Genomic DNA, 15,510 nt, shown 5'->3' with positions numbered 1-15,510 from the left:
CCCCCTCCATGCAGCTTTATGGGAGAGCCGGAGCGCTGCTTTCGGCAATCTCCGGCTCTGCCATAGAACTGCATGGAGGGGGCATGTCAGCCGTAACCTCATGCTGTGATCAAAAATGCTTGTTTCATGCAGGGAGCCGGGGTGCAGTTCAGGAGATCGTGAGGGGCCCCAGCGATCGGACCCCCTGCAATCGAACACTTATCCCTTATCCTTAGGATAGGGGATAAGTTGTTACATCCCGGAGTTCTCCTTTAAACTAAAGGGCTCTTGTTTTTCCTGTCCTGTGTTTTAAAATACTTTTTTCATAGACAATGGGGAAGATAGCCACAGGGGTGGGGGCCCAGGCCATGAGCTGCGTAAGGGACCCCAACATTTCTGATGGCAGCCCTGTGTGGGGGAGGGGGCTTAGGGGGAGACTTGGGGACTTATTTACCTGACCGCCCACCCACCGCCCTGCCTGTCAGACTACCTGCACGCCCGCCCACCCCATGGCTGTTAGACTACCTGCCCACCCCCCTGGCTGTCAAACTACTCTGTAGTTTTCTATCTTCTGATGATGCTCAACTTCTTCTCCGCCGCCATCTTAGCCCGGTGACTCATACCTCCCATGAGCCAGCGCTGGCTCTGCTGGTGTCCTTGCCCGGAGTCAGATACTCCCCCAGCAGTAATATATTCATATATTTGTGTTTGCTGAGATGCCATAGGCTTAGCTCAGCAAACGCCGCTGGCGAATGTAGTGAACAGATGTGCGCATGCGCACATCGTTTTCGCCGCAGGCCAATAACTATTGTACTTGTGCGCATGCGCACATCATTCGCGGCCAATTACGTTAGCGTACCTAGTACGTTTATTCACAAAAGGTGCGCGTATGTAGTAAGTTAGCATCACGCGTAACCTAGCAACAAATGTGTAGATGAAGATAGTGCTCATTTGTAGAGTGAATATTCAAATAAAGTGTAACCCCCCGACCTACGATGGCCCGACATATGATAAAATCGACATACGATGGCCTCTCAGAGGCCATCGCATGTCGATATCAGCATCGACATACGATGCCTTTATATGTCGGGGCCATCGCATTAACTGCTATCCGACAGCGCAAAATGCTTAAGCTGCTGTCGGATAGCAGTTTAAGCATCCCTGGCAGGTTCGCTTACCTATTCCCGCTGCTCTGGGTCCACTTCGCGATCCTCCGGTGTCTTGCGCATCTTCTCCAGGGTCCGGGCCTCGCTTTCCGGGGTCGTTATTAAGTCACTACGCACGCCGCGCCGGCGCAGCAGCGTAATAACGTCACCAGAAAGCGAGGCCCGGACCCTGCAGAAAATGCGGAAGAAGCCGGAGGATTGCGAAGAAGACACCGGAGCAGCGGGACAGCATCGGGAGCGGTGAGGACCTGGTCCGGAGCGACGGGGACAGGTGAGTACAGCTTCCTATACTTTACATTGCACGGTTCCCTTAACATACGATGGATTCGACAAACGATGGGTCGTTTGGAACGAATTACCATCATATGTTGAGGGACCACTGTATAAGTTTGATACATTCAATAAAGCTTCATTCTGGACAAAATCCATGTGTCTTGCGTTTTTCTTCTTTTCAAGATTCAAGCTATTGCTACATTTTCTCTATAATGTAAGTATAAAATTATGGTGTGCACTGCATAATTCTGATGATATAGATATAGATATAGATATAGATGATATAGATATAGATATAGATATAGATATAGATGATATAGATATAGATATAGATATAGATGATATAGATATAGATGATATAGATATAGATATAGATGATATAGATATAGATATAGATATAGATGATATAGATATAGATATAGATATAGATGATATAGATATAGATATAGATATAGATGATATAGATATAGATGATGATATAGATATAGATATAGATGATATAGATATAGATATAGATATAGATATAGATGATATAGATATAGATATAGATGATATAGATATAGATATAGATGATATAGATATAGATATAGATGATATAGATATAGATATAGATGATATAGATATAGATATAGATATAGATGATATAGATATAGATATAGATATAGATATAGATGATATAGATATAGATATAGATATAGATATAGATATAGATGATATAGATATAGATATAGATGATATAGATGATATAGATATAGATATAGATGATATAGATATAGATATAGATATAGATATAGATATATAGAGATATATAATCCCAAGGCTGATTTGTGAGTCGCTCACCCCGAGCACGCCCACCTCGCCACCTGTGCCGTAGACCGGCCGGTACCGCCTCCGGCTACTCACTTGTAGAAGAAAGGACAAGGTCCGGCACTAGGTTGCAAATAAAACTTCTTATTCCTTTATTTCAAGATTTTGCAGTACAGGGTAGAAAGTCTGACACGTTTCGCTAAAGAGCTTAATTGTAGACTCAGTCTACGATTAAGCTCCTTAGCGAAACGCATCAGACTTTCTACCCTGTACTGCAGAATCTTGAAATAAAGGAATAAGAAGTTTTTACCTGCAACCTAGTGCCAGACCTTGTCCTTTCTTCTATATAAAATATTATATATTTTTTTATATATATTATATATATATATATATATATATATATATATATATATATATATATATATATATATATTTGTGTGTGTGTGTATATAGATATATATTTATTTTTATTTTAGTTAAATATTTTTTCATATATATATATATAAAATTTTCTCTATATATTTATTATGTATGTTTATATTTATATATATATATATATTTATTTTCATATATATATATGATATATATATATATATATATATATATATATCTATTTATACTTTAATTTAGATATATATCAATTTTATATAATTAAAAAATGTATATGGTGGTGTTCATATGTACAGTAGCATGGTCATTTTTTTAAATCATCAATTGTTGTAAATTAAATCACAGCTTATAATATGCTATTTCAAATTTCAATCAATTAATAAAAGCATACTTTACGTGTGAATATAACGTATGGTTAGTTTATTAATAAAAATGTTATGCTGTATTTTTTTGCAACACATTTTTACACATTCAGGTTAATTTAAAATATAATTTTACTTAGTATTCTGCCAAAATATGAAGCAGTTCCTATATGTGTGATACATTTAGTGTTAATGTACCCTAAGTGTACGTGCAATTTTACGTATTTTTAAAACTATAGTCTCATAGCCATTAATTTTTTTAACCCCCACATGTCTTAAAAAATCTAACCTCAAAGCCATTATTTAATTATCTCCCAGACATCTTCACAATTCTAGGGTCAGTCACTATTTAATTAACTCCCAGACGTCTGTAAAAATCTAGTCTATGAGCCATTATTTCATTAGGTCTCAGACGTCTGTAATTTCAAGTACAGCCTTTGTTCCGATAAGACTAAAGACTCCCTCCTTCCTCAAGTTCGAGTTACATTTTGTGGATACAGTACATTTTAAATACATATTTCCATGATCACATTACACCCATTAAACAAATAATTTTTTTCTGGTCTGAATGCTATTGGAGGCTGAGAATGATGTCAGCCTCCAGGGTCTATTGGTGTTTTATAAGAATGAATGGGCTAGATCTATAACATCCTGATGTTTTTGCCCATTGAATTCAGTGTGCCCATTGATCTTTTGGCGAACGGGTTCAAAATCTAAACAGCAGGGTCCTGGTAGTAACATGGATAGGAGACCCTGGGGTGGGTTCAATTTCACGGTTGATATACAGTGTTTGTATTATAATTTAATTTGGATAAACATGGGGGGGGGGATTTATCAAAAACAGTGTATAGGAAGTATGGTCCAGTTGCCCATGTCAACCAATAAGTGTGTTTAATTTATTTTTTTGGAGTTATTTTTAAAAATTAAAGAAGTAATATGATTGTTGCCATGGGCAACAGCATCTCTCTCCTCTACACAATTTATCCAAACCAGTGTAGATGAAGAGCGGTCCAGTTGCCCATGTCAACCAATAAGTATGTTTCATTTATTTTTTTTAGTTATTTTTAAATGCTGAAAGAATATGATTTGTTGCCATGGGCAACTGCATCACTCTCCTCTACACAATTTATCCATACCAGTGTAGATGAAGAGTGTTCCAGTTGTCCATGGCAACCAATCAGTATGTTTCATTCATTTTTTGTAGTTATCTTTGAAGCTGAAAGAAAAAATCTGATTTGTTGCCATGGGCAACTGCTTCACTCATCTCTACACAAGTTTTCATAAATCACCCACATAGTAACATAGGATTACCTCCTATTTCAATTAATCTAGTTGCCCATATATGGTATCCAATTGACCTAGTTCCCACGCTTCAAAGACTTTCAATTGACCTATATATGTCTGTCCGCACCCCTAGACATCTTATCCCCTATCCAAAGGATACCACAATGGCGGACGAGCGTGACGTCACAACTCCGCCCCATGTGAAGTCACGCCCCGCCCCCTCAATGCAAGTCTATAGGAGGGGGCGTGACGGACACGCTCGTCCGCCATTGTGGTCGGGATCCGAAGCCTCCAGCGTTGCCGGTGTGAGGTGGAAGCCGTACAGGTGGGTGCTGCTGCCGAGATCCCAGGGGTCCCCAGCGATCTGATATCCTTTGGATAGGGGATAAGATGTCTAGGGGTGCAGAGTACGCCTTTAAAGAATAATCACACCAATGCATATCAATGGGAATTGAACCCACAACAGGGTCTCCCATCCGCATTACAACCAGGACCCTGATGTTTATCTTTATACACCATTCGCATGAATATCTTCATAGACCACAATGGGCCATTGGTTTCAATGGGCAAAAAATCACAATGTTATAGATCTAGCCCATTCATTCCTATACAAATCTAATAGTTCCCTAGCGTCCCTCAGCAGCACAATGTGGGGTGTCTCCGCCCCTGTGAGCAAATAGGACTGTGGAATTTTTTTTAATGAAAAACTAAAATAAAATACACTAAGTACCTCCCATCGCCTATAAAGGCGCCCTGCTCACAAAAGGACAATGAGTTTTTTTTCTGTCCTTGTGTGAGCAGGACGTTCCCACATCCCTCTTCTTACCTTAATCTCCTTTTTTTCTTTCAGACTCGTGGTACCGTGGCGGCGTCTTCCTCCGGCTCCTCTCTGCTCCGGTGCGTGGCGCCATCTTGTCGAAGACCGGAAGTTGCCGGAGGTGCAGCGCTGATTGTGTTCCCCTTCCGGCAAAGACGCCATTTTGCCGGAGACCTGATGGGGATAGGAGCGCCGGAGTGAAGTCGGCTTTCCCGTGCTGCAAATTCTATAAAGAATGTAGTTTGGGTAGTTAGATGGCTACAGCGGCAGGATGGGATTCCAAAAATAGGGTAAAAAACCACATAGAACAACCGGTTTTGATAAATACCCCACATAAACCATAGATTTTTATAAAACCAATGTTCAATCACAATACTAATTCTTATTTTTTTTTCCATTCTTAAATTTTTAAGCATGCCATCTTGCATCATAAAGGGTTGTGCTGGTAAGTGGTGTAAGGGAGACAAATCCATAAGTATGCACAGTTTCCCATGGGATATTTCTCGCATCAGACGTTGGCTTGTCAACAGTGGTCATTTAAATGACCACTTAGAAGAGATGTGCAAAAGGTTTATAATGGCAAATTTACAGACAACTTTAGAATGTGTTCTTTACATTTCGAAACTCATTCATATACATATGAGAAGGATCGTCGGACTTCTGGAAAAAATCATAACTACATGCCGAAAAATGTATACGTTTAAAAATGTCCTCTTCTGACCCCTATAACTTTTTAATTTTTCCATGTACAGGGTGGTATCAGGGCTCATTTTTTGCGCCGTGATCTGAAGTTTTTATTGGTAACATTTTTGTATTGATCGGACTCTTTGATCATTTTCTATAATTTTTTTAATGGTATAAAAAGTGACCAAAAATACACTTATTTGTACTTTGGAATTTTTTTACGTGTACGCCTTTGACCATGTGGTTTAATTAACAATATATTTTTTTTAGTTCGGACATTTATGCGCACGGCAATACCACATATGTTTATTTTTATTGTTATTTACACTGTTATTTTTTTTTTATAGGAAAAGGGGGGTGATTCAAACTTTTATTAGGGAAGGGGTTAAATGATCTTTATTAACACTTTTTTTTTTTTACTTTTTTTTTTGCAGTGTTATAGCTCCCATAGGGACCTATAACACTGCACACACTGATCTTTTACACAGATCACTGGCGTGTATTAACACGCCTGTGATCAGTGTTTTTGGCACTTGACTGCTCCTGCCTGGATCTCAGGCACGGAGCAGTCATTCGCCGATCGGACACCGAGGAGGCGGCAATTTCACCGCGGTGGTCCCGAACGGCCCGACTGAGCATCCGGGATACTTTCACTTTCACTTCAGACGCGGCGGTCAGCTTTGATCGCCACGTTTGAAGGGTTAATACAGGGATTCACCACGATCGGTAATGTCCTGTATTAGCCGCGGGTATCGGCCGTTGATAGCCGCCGGGACCAACCAGATATGACGCGGGGTCACTGCGTGGGAGCCGGCGGAGGACGTAAATATACGTCCTTCGTCGTTAAGGGGTCAATCCACCTGATTGTGAAGAAGAACCAGAGGATTCATAATTTTCTAGTAGTAAAAATGTTATGGTCGTTTAACACACTACAAGAAATATTGTCAAGGTAGCATGTTCTCACTGACAGTAAAGTGTTCTCAAGGACATGTACGTCAGATCTGGAAGTCACAGCCTACAGTGAATAATAAACCTTCTGGAAACCTCTTGTTGTCCGCTGCCACAGTGCTCAGTGGAAACAGTTTCAATAAAATTGAAAGTTTTAGTAAAATATTTAATTTGAAAAGCATTTCTAAATCAACATTTTTTACATATCAAAATCAATACATATATGCAGGGATTGATTTGTCCTGGAAAATTGAACAAGAACAACTTCTGTCAGACATTGGAAGGGCTCCTCTTTATCTTACAGGAGATGGACAAAACGATTCATCTGGATTTTCAGCTAAATATTGTACATATACACTGATGGACGCTGCTACAAATAAGATTTGTGCTTTTCATGTGCAACAGCTGGAACCTAACACAACATCAGTTGGACTTGAAAAAATTGCTTTTTGGAAAACATTGCAGCAGTTGCTTGATAAAGATATGGAGATTTCTACAATAGCTACTGATAGACATGTATCGATCAGGAAGATTTTACGTAAGGAATTTCCATACATTGACCACCAATTCCATGTGTGGCACTTTGCGAAATCTTTGGGAAATAAATTAGCAGCAGAGGCAAAAAAAGGAGACGTACCAAAGCCGTCCCTTTGGTGGGCAGATAATCAGTTAGGCAGACGGCTGTTCCACTGCCGCCTGCAGCACTTTACGGCCCAGACTAGCATCAACCGATGCGAAGGTATGAACCCGGTATAACCTCGAGAAAGTGTGCAAAGACGACCAAGTAGCCGCCTTGCAAATCTGCGAGGCCTTGTTCTGGAGAGCCCAAGGATTCCCCAACAGAATGGGTAGAATGAGCCACAACCCTGAAGGGAGGAACCTTCCCCCTACAGCGATAGGCTTCTGAAATGGCAGACCGGATCCACCGAGAAATGGTGGCCTTGGAAGCAGGTTGTCCCTTGCGACGACCTTCCGTAAGGACGAAAAAGGAATCACACTGACGAAACAAAGTAGTGATAGAGAGGTAAGACCTAACAGCCCGAACCACATCCAGTTTGTGGAGTAAATGCTCCTTAGGATGAGAAGGAGCGGGACAGAAGGACGGAAGAACAATGTCCTCATTGAGATGAAAGGCCGAAACAACCTTAGGCAAAAAGGAAGGATCTGTCCGAAAGACAACCTTGTCCTGATGAATCACCAGAAACTGAGAACGATAGGAGAGAGGTGCCAATTCAGACACTCTCCGAATGGAGATGATAGCAACAAGAAATGCCACTTTCCGAGAAAGGAGGCGCAAGGACACCTCCCTAAGGGGTTCAAAAGGTTCACCTTGGAGGACCCCCAGAACCAGATTCAAGTCCCAAGGGGGAGAAGGTGACCGATAAGGAGGGGCAGCATGCACCACTCCTTGAAGAAATGTCCGGACATGAGAATTAGAAGCCAGAGGATGCTGGAAAAGAATAGAAAGGGCCGAAACCTGACCCTTAACTGAACTGAGAGACAAACCCCGTTCCAAACCCGACTGCAAAAAAAAAAAGAGAGAAGACGGGGAACAGAAAAAGTAACAGGAGACAAAACCTGAGCTTCACACCAACGAAAATAAGACCGCCAAGTACGGTGGTAAATTTTTGCCGAGGAGGGTTTACGAGCCCGGAGAATGGTGCGAATGACTTGGGAAGAGAAACCGCGGGCTCTCAAAACCATCAAACGCAGCGACTGTAAATTGGGGTGGCAAAGACAGAAGGTCCGATCGAAGTGGAAGGCGTAGTGGAGTGTCGTCCAGGAGCCTGACCACGTCGGCGTACCACGACCTTCGGGGCCAATCTGGAGCTACCAGTATGGCGGGAACGCCCTCCGCTTTGAGCTTCCTCAGAACCCTGGGAAGGAGCGGAAGGGGAGGAAACAGATAGGGCAGAGCAAACCCTGTCAAAGGAATCACTAGGGTGTCCACAGCTAGCGGGGGTCCCGGGACTTCGCCACAAACGGAAGGATCTTCCGATTGTGCCGAGACACGAAGAGGTCCACGTCTGGAATGCCCCAGAGGTCTCAGATCTGCGCGAAGACCTCCGCATGCAGAGACCACTCGCCGGGGTCGGCCGAGGACCGGATGAGGAAGTCAGCTTCCCAGTTGAGCAAACCCGGAATGTGAATCGCCGAAATGGCCGGAACCTTGTTTTCCGCCCAGATGAGAATCTTCGTCACCTCGGCCATGGCTGCCGAGCTTGCCGATTTATGTACGCCACGGCTGTGGCGTTGTCCGACTGGACACTGACAGGGCGGGACTGAAGCAGGGACTCCCAATGAAGAAGGCAAAGAAGAATTGCCCTCAGTTCCAAGATGTTTATTGGAAGAAGAGCTTCCCGGGGAGACCAGAGGCCTTGAACCGTCCAGTCCCTGAACACCCCGCCAGCCCAACAGACTGGCATCCGTTGTAACCACCTGCCAGTGGAGGGGAAGAAATGATCGCCCCTGAAGAAGAAGGGGGGAGCGGAGCCACCAGAGCATAGACTGACGGATCCGAATAGGGAGAGCAATCTTGCGATCGAGAGAGAGGAGATCTGTCCCATCGAGAGAGAATCGACAGTTGAAGGGGACGGTAATGAAACTGGGCAAAGGGTACGGCCTCCATGGCCGCTATCATCCGACCCAAGACTTCCATGCAAACGCGGGTGGAAACTGGTACCTGGGTCCGAAGGGAGCGGACTCCTGACAGGAGAGTCTGACGTTTGTCCGGCGGAAGGCAAATCCGGGCAGAGGTGTTGAATTGAAGTCCCAGGAAGATCAGAGACTGAGTGGGAGAAAGGACAGACTTGTCCCTGTTGACCATCCACCTGAAGCGATCCAGGGTCTGGAGGGTGAGATCCACATTCTCCAGGGTCTGGACTCTGGTGGGAGCCTTGATGAGAAGGTAGTCTAGGTAAGGGATCACTGAGACTCCTCTCGATCGCAACAGGGCTATCACTGGCGCAAGGATCTTGGTAAAGACCCGAGGAGCAGTGGCCAGACCAAAGGGAAGGGCTACGAATTGAAAATGCCCCTTTGGAGCCGCAAAACGGAGGTACCTTTGATGGCCGGGAAATATTGGAACATGGAGGTAGGCATCTTTGATGTCCACCGAAGAAAGAAATTCCCCTTGTTCCATGGATGCCACTACCGAACGGAGGGATTCCATTCGGAAGTGACGGATGAGAAGATGACGGTTGAGACGCTTGAGGTCCAGGATTGGCCGCACCGAACCGCCCTTCTTGGCAACCACAAAAAGATTGGAACAGAAAACCCGAAAATGTTCCCTTGGAGGAACGGGGACAATAACTCCCTGGAGAAGCAGGGACCGGAGAGCCTCCTGAAACTGCTTCGCCAGAGAAGGAGACCGGGGAGCCCGCGACTGAAAAAAAAACGCAAAATCTTCCCCTTTGTTTACATGTTTAATACACACACACATAAATATGTCAATATATATGTGTGTGTGTGTTTTCAGAATGTTTAGGATTTAACCCTCTGTGCCCGGGATGCCTAGCTTAACAAAACAAAGTTTCATTTACCTTACTAAGTTCTCACGCTGCGCTGATATAGATGTCCCATTCTCTGGTCAACCACTTCTTCAGCTTCCTGTAAGTAACAGATTAACGTGGCGCTACGTGTATCACTGGGCGCAGAAATGTCGCCTTGCCGCCAATGATATGCTGAGCGCCACTCCCCTCTTCAACTTACATGAAGCGGAAGAAGTTGGGGAACAGAGAACTGATCATCGATATCAGCGGAGTGGGGGAATGTAGCAAGGCGATTTCATTTTATATATTTTTTGATTGGCAGCTTGGACAAATAGGGTTAATAAAAAATAAAAAAAAAACAGGATTAATCCTTTTGAAAAAATACATATTATTTACAAATTTTGTATTATAATTATTAAACTTAACAGTACCTATTTGTTGCCTGATTAAATTCTCTCTGGGTGATCTGGTCAATGAGGACAATGTAAATCTCTAATGCAGTTGTTGAAAGCATTTCTCTTTCAAAATATGAGTGCATGGTTACACAGTTATAGTTTTCTCTGTAAGAATTGATTTGTGCATATTCTCAACAACAAATGCTTTCTACTACTGATGTCATGCTGTGACAGCATGTACAGTTGCACCAATTGTTGTTTCTATATCTTCCGTCTGGGTCAGGGATACGTGCTGGACGCTCTTTATTTGGACCCCATTGAGGGTCATTAGTAAAACAATATGGATATAGGAGATTCTCCTCATCTATAGGTGCCTGGAGCCTCTGTAGTAAGTTTTGGAGGACCTATGAGAATATTTTTCTCAATAAAAATACTGTATAAAATTATTTAAAATATTTAGAATTTCATAAGCTTATTTTCCCTGTCCAATGCACTCTGTAATGTGCAACTATATAAAGTCCAAATTTAAAAGCAGGATGATTGTCTAATAAGGCAAGGTTTACATATGTCAGTTGTGTCAGTCTCCTTTTTATTAAAGAAAATCTTTATAACTGATGGAACGACTGATATTGAAAAAGTCATCAGTCAAAACTATAATTTGCAATCATTTACCTGACAGTTATATAAGGCATGGACGGTGGAACACAGCATGATGCGTTCCCCTGTCTGTGCCGGTCTGACCAGTCAAATCATCCGGCGTATAAATGGAGATGCCGGATGATTGTGAACTGTCCCATTCTAATGATTGGGATGAGTTCAGGCTTCATTTTCCTTATGGATATTTTTTGGCAACAACAAAGGGAAATGAAAACTGGATACGGACATATGTAAAGCAGGCCTATGTTGAACGATCAATTTTCATACAGTGGCTGACGGAGGGAAGATGCAGAACTATTCACATATTTGATTAAAAAAAAAATATACAGCAATAAATACAGTATATTCAAAATTGATTAGTAAAGGTATAAATGATAACATTAAAAAAAAAAATTAACTTATTGTATTTTCAACAACTGTTCTACGACGCGGTGTAGGAGTGGCTCTGACTTCTACTTGATCCTCTTCCCTTGGTTCAGAGGCCTATAGTTAAACAAATATGAATATGTGTAAAAAAAAAAAAAAAAAAGTGGACAACATGTAAAGACTTTTCTAAATTCCACAGCTTATGGTAACATACCATATTGAGACAATAACATTGGCATATATATATATATACATATACTATCTATCTATCTATCTATCTATATATATATATATATACACACACATATACTATCTATATCTATATATATATATATATATATATATATATCTATATATATATATATATATATATATATATATATATATATATATATATATTGTGGCAGTGTGGCAAGGAAAGGGTGTATTTCCTTGGCTCACCCTGCAGAAGCTCTCACCTGCTTCTTAAGTAATGAGGCAGGAGGGAAGGGAGGTGTATATGAGATGGAGACTCAGTCTAATGGGGGCTCTTCCTAGGAGACAGCATGTGGGCTGTAGGGAAGAGACAGAGGCTGCTGAGGAGTACACGGCCCGAGCTATGAGGGGCTCAAAGACAGTGACATGAATTGTGAGTAGAAGGTTGCAGGGGACATATGTTTAACCGGCTGAGGGAAGCTCAGCGGTTGTTAGTCAGTACAACCTGATCTGTTTAGTCAGTGACCAGACGGCCTAGGATTTTTTTTCAAGAAAATGGGACAACCTCAAAAGGCTGTTGCTGGGAGCAACCGACGTGGGCCACAACCGATGGACGCCAAGAAGAAGCCGAGGTCCCGTGAGTTGTCGGTGGGCGGAATCCCACTGTGGGTGGACTTGGATTGTTGCCAGACTGTATCTCGGATTATGCCAGAAATAATTCCATTTGTGAAGTCCCGCCCGGAGCCCGGTAAGACTGTTCAAATTACCTTTGATACATGTTTTGGGACAGTAAGCCATATGATGGAGGTATGTGCCGAACTTACAGTGGAAATTGTACTGGGCAGAGACTTTCCGTATTTCTGGCAGCTGTGGGATGCTGAGAGTGCACCGGAGAGTTCGCACACAAAGGTTCCGGAAGGAGTGAGGACTGGGGGGTCTCTACTGGACTGTGTGAATGGTGCTGTATATTGTGAACCCATGCAGGCTGATAATGTTTTTCTTGAAACACTTATGTTAATGTGTTCTGATGTAAAGAGTTCTATTCCCACCTCTCGCAGGACAAAAGAAAACCTGTGTGAGCTGGAAATAGAAGGTAAAAAGATGACTGTTTTGTTAGATCCAAAATGTATAATAAGTCTGGTAAAGACCAGCTGCAGAAAGCCAGACCCCGCTATAGTGTCTATACAAGCCGGTATTTGGGGTTATAAAACAGTTAATGTGTGTATTTCTACTCCCTATGGTACCATAAGTCACAAGGTTGCAATAGAGCCTACCTTAGAGTATGAAGTAGTGCTGGGGAAGGATTTTCTGTTTTTTCAGCAGTTGTGGGAAGATAGTCAGGTGACTAGAGCAGGAACACCTGATAGGCTCACAACACTTGGTTTTCACCACATAGCAAGGGATCAGGAATCTCCCTGACTCGCTGGTGCCAAGATCCATTGAAGTTGTTGCTAGGGGCAACAAACTTACCGCCAAGGGATTGCCGGTCCGACGGGAGTGTTTAGCGAGAGTCTCCAGAGTTGCCAACGTGGTGGGCGAGGAAGAGTGCCAGGTGTCAGTGGCACCTGTTGTGGATGATAATAATGAGGCACAAGTGGCCGCAACCCCGGAAAAGGGGGAGACTTCATCTAGAGATGGAGAAGAGCTGGGTCGAGCGTCTGACAGAGGACCAGAGGATGTCTCAAGGTCTAACAGCGAGAGTGAGGAGACCGCTGTCAGTAAAAGGTCTCGGAAAAGACGAGCTGGCCTTGGAAAAAAACTGGAGCAGATCCAGAATCTGGAAGAAACCCTGCAGATGGTTTCTGTGAAGTTGTTGGAGAAAGAAAAAGAGGTACATCGCTTGACAGAGGAGAGGGACAAATCACTTGCTGACTTTAAAAAAGAGCAAGAAGTGAGGCTTCAGCTGGAAAAAGTCATGGAGCATCACAGAAGTGAGTTTGTGGCTCTGCAGGATGAACTGTCCCGCTCTCAGGGTCTTGTGACCAGCAAGGAGAGTGAAGTGCAGAGTCTGGCCAAGCGGATGTCCTTCCAGGAAGAAGAAGTGAGTCTTCTACATGGTGCATATCAGGCTCTGCAGAGTGATCACAAGGCTAGCCTGGTAGCCATGAAAAAAATAGAAAAAGAGAAGAATGAAATGAAGATGGAAGCTGAAGCTCTTGCCAGCAATCTGGAGAGTGTCTCTAAAGCTAAGAGACAACTTGAGGAGGAAGTCAAGGTGAAGAATGCCCTTGCACATGCTCTTCAATCTGCTCGTCATGACAATGTCTTGCTCCGTGAGCAGTATGAGGAGGCCCTGGAACAAGTTGAGAACTTGCAACAGGAGATCTCAGATCTATCTCAACAGATTGGTGAGAGTGGAAAATCTATCAATGAGTTAGTGAAGTCCAAGAAACAGTTGCTGGACAGTGAGAAGGTGATCTCCGCACAACTCAAGAGTGAGCAGCTGAGATATATAAAGCTGGAAGATGACATGAAGATCTTAAAAGAGAGCCTGGAAGCGCAGAACGAAACGCGCAGAAGGTCCCACGTAGCTGCCTTGGTTTTGCTGGGAGCGCAACTCTACGAGCAGGTGGCTGTGCTGGCGGACAATGAACAATTGAGGAAACAATTGCTGTCTTCGGAAGATACTGTCAGGGACTTGACAGAGTTACTTGACAGTGAGAGGATGAAGTCCGCTAAGCTCCAGTGTAAGCTGCAAAAATGTGAGAAAAAGGAAGAGGACCAGGAAGTCCTAAAAGTGAGCAGAGACCAAGATATGGCGGAATTGGCTCAAGAAAGGCTTCTGGGGCCGAAGTTACAGGATACAGTTATGCTTTCTCTGATTGCGAAAAAGTACTCTAAAGCTAAGATTGAGGTGAAGTCCTGTAAGAAGTCTCCTGAAGCTAGGACTGAGCTGAAACCTGGTGGGAAATCCTCTGAAGTGAAGACTAAGGAGAAGAGAGGTGGGAAATCCTCTGAACCTGAGCAGACCAAAAATTCTGAAGGTAATGCTGAGGCAGAGAAATCCTCTGAAGCAGAAGCTAAACCAGAGTCAACCTCAAAAGCTGTGAGTAAAGAGAATGGCACAACTGAAGCTACAGGTGAAGAGAAGAGTAAGCCTGAAGAAGCTGCAGTAGTAGAAGCTGATTCTACACAGGAGGACGGTCAGAGGGGTGTATGGTGTATGGTATGATAGAGGGGTGAGGGAGAGGAGGACGGTGAGAGGGGTGTATGGTATGATAGTGGGGTGAGGTAGAGGAGGACGGTCAGAGGGGTGTATGGTATGATAGAGGGGTGAGGGAGAGGAGGACGGTCAGGAGTGTAGGGTATGATAGAGGGGTGAGGGAGAGGAGGATGGTCAGAGGGGTGTATGTAGTTTTGAAACCTCTGGAGGTCCGCAGGTTGAAGACCACTGCGGGTGGAGAGTTCACTCGAGTATAAGCCGAGGGGGGTGTTTTCAGCACGAAAAATCGTATATATGAATATATATAATTATTTTTTTTTACTTACATCATTTGAATTCCATTCTGAGCTAGTAGTAACAGTTTCTGTGGCAATAGACTCCTCATCGAATATGATTTCCTCCTCTGACTGTTTAGATATAATACCCAAAAATTTGAATAATATAACTTTCATAATCTATAATGTAGCTCACATTTTTTTTATAGCTGAAAAAATGCATGAGGAAGATTAGAGTTGTGCAGATCAATAATACAT

General features: G+C 43.0%; 1 protein-coding gene across 8 annotated transcripts in view; it reads left to right on the top strand.

Moving 5' to 3' along the window:
* Positions 1–15,510, top strand: part of LOC130301098 (uncharacterized) — a 43,963-nt gene that overhangs the window by 2,636 nt on the left and 25,817 nt on the right. For 6 of the 8 annotated variants that reach the window (XM_056551594.1, XM_056551592.1, XM_056551586.1 and 3 more), the window contains exon 2: positions 5,112–5,368. The exons of the other annotated variants lie outside the window; for them this stretch is intronic. The gene's annotated coding sequence lies outside the window, so the exon portion shown is untranslated. The remainder of the gene's footprint in view (positions 1–5,111; positions 5,369–15,510) is intronic. 8 annotated transcript variants of the gene reach the window in all.

Source organism: Hyla sarda, unplaced genomic scaffold, assembly GCF_029499605.1.
Source record: "Hyla sarda isolate aHylSar1 unplaced genomic scaffold, aHylSar1.hap1 scaffold_111, whole genome shotgun sequence".
NCBI classification, from domain to species: domain Eukaryota; kingdom Metazoa; phylum Chordata; class Amphibia; order Anura; family Hylidae; genus Hyla; species Hyla sarda.
Note: the sequence above shows the minus strand (reverse complement) of the source record. Positions and strands in the feature narration are given on the sequence as shown.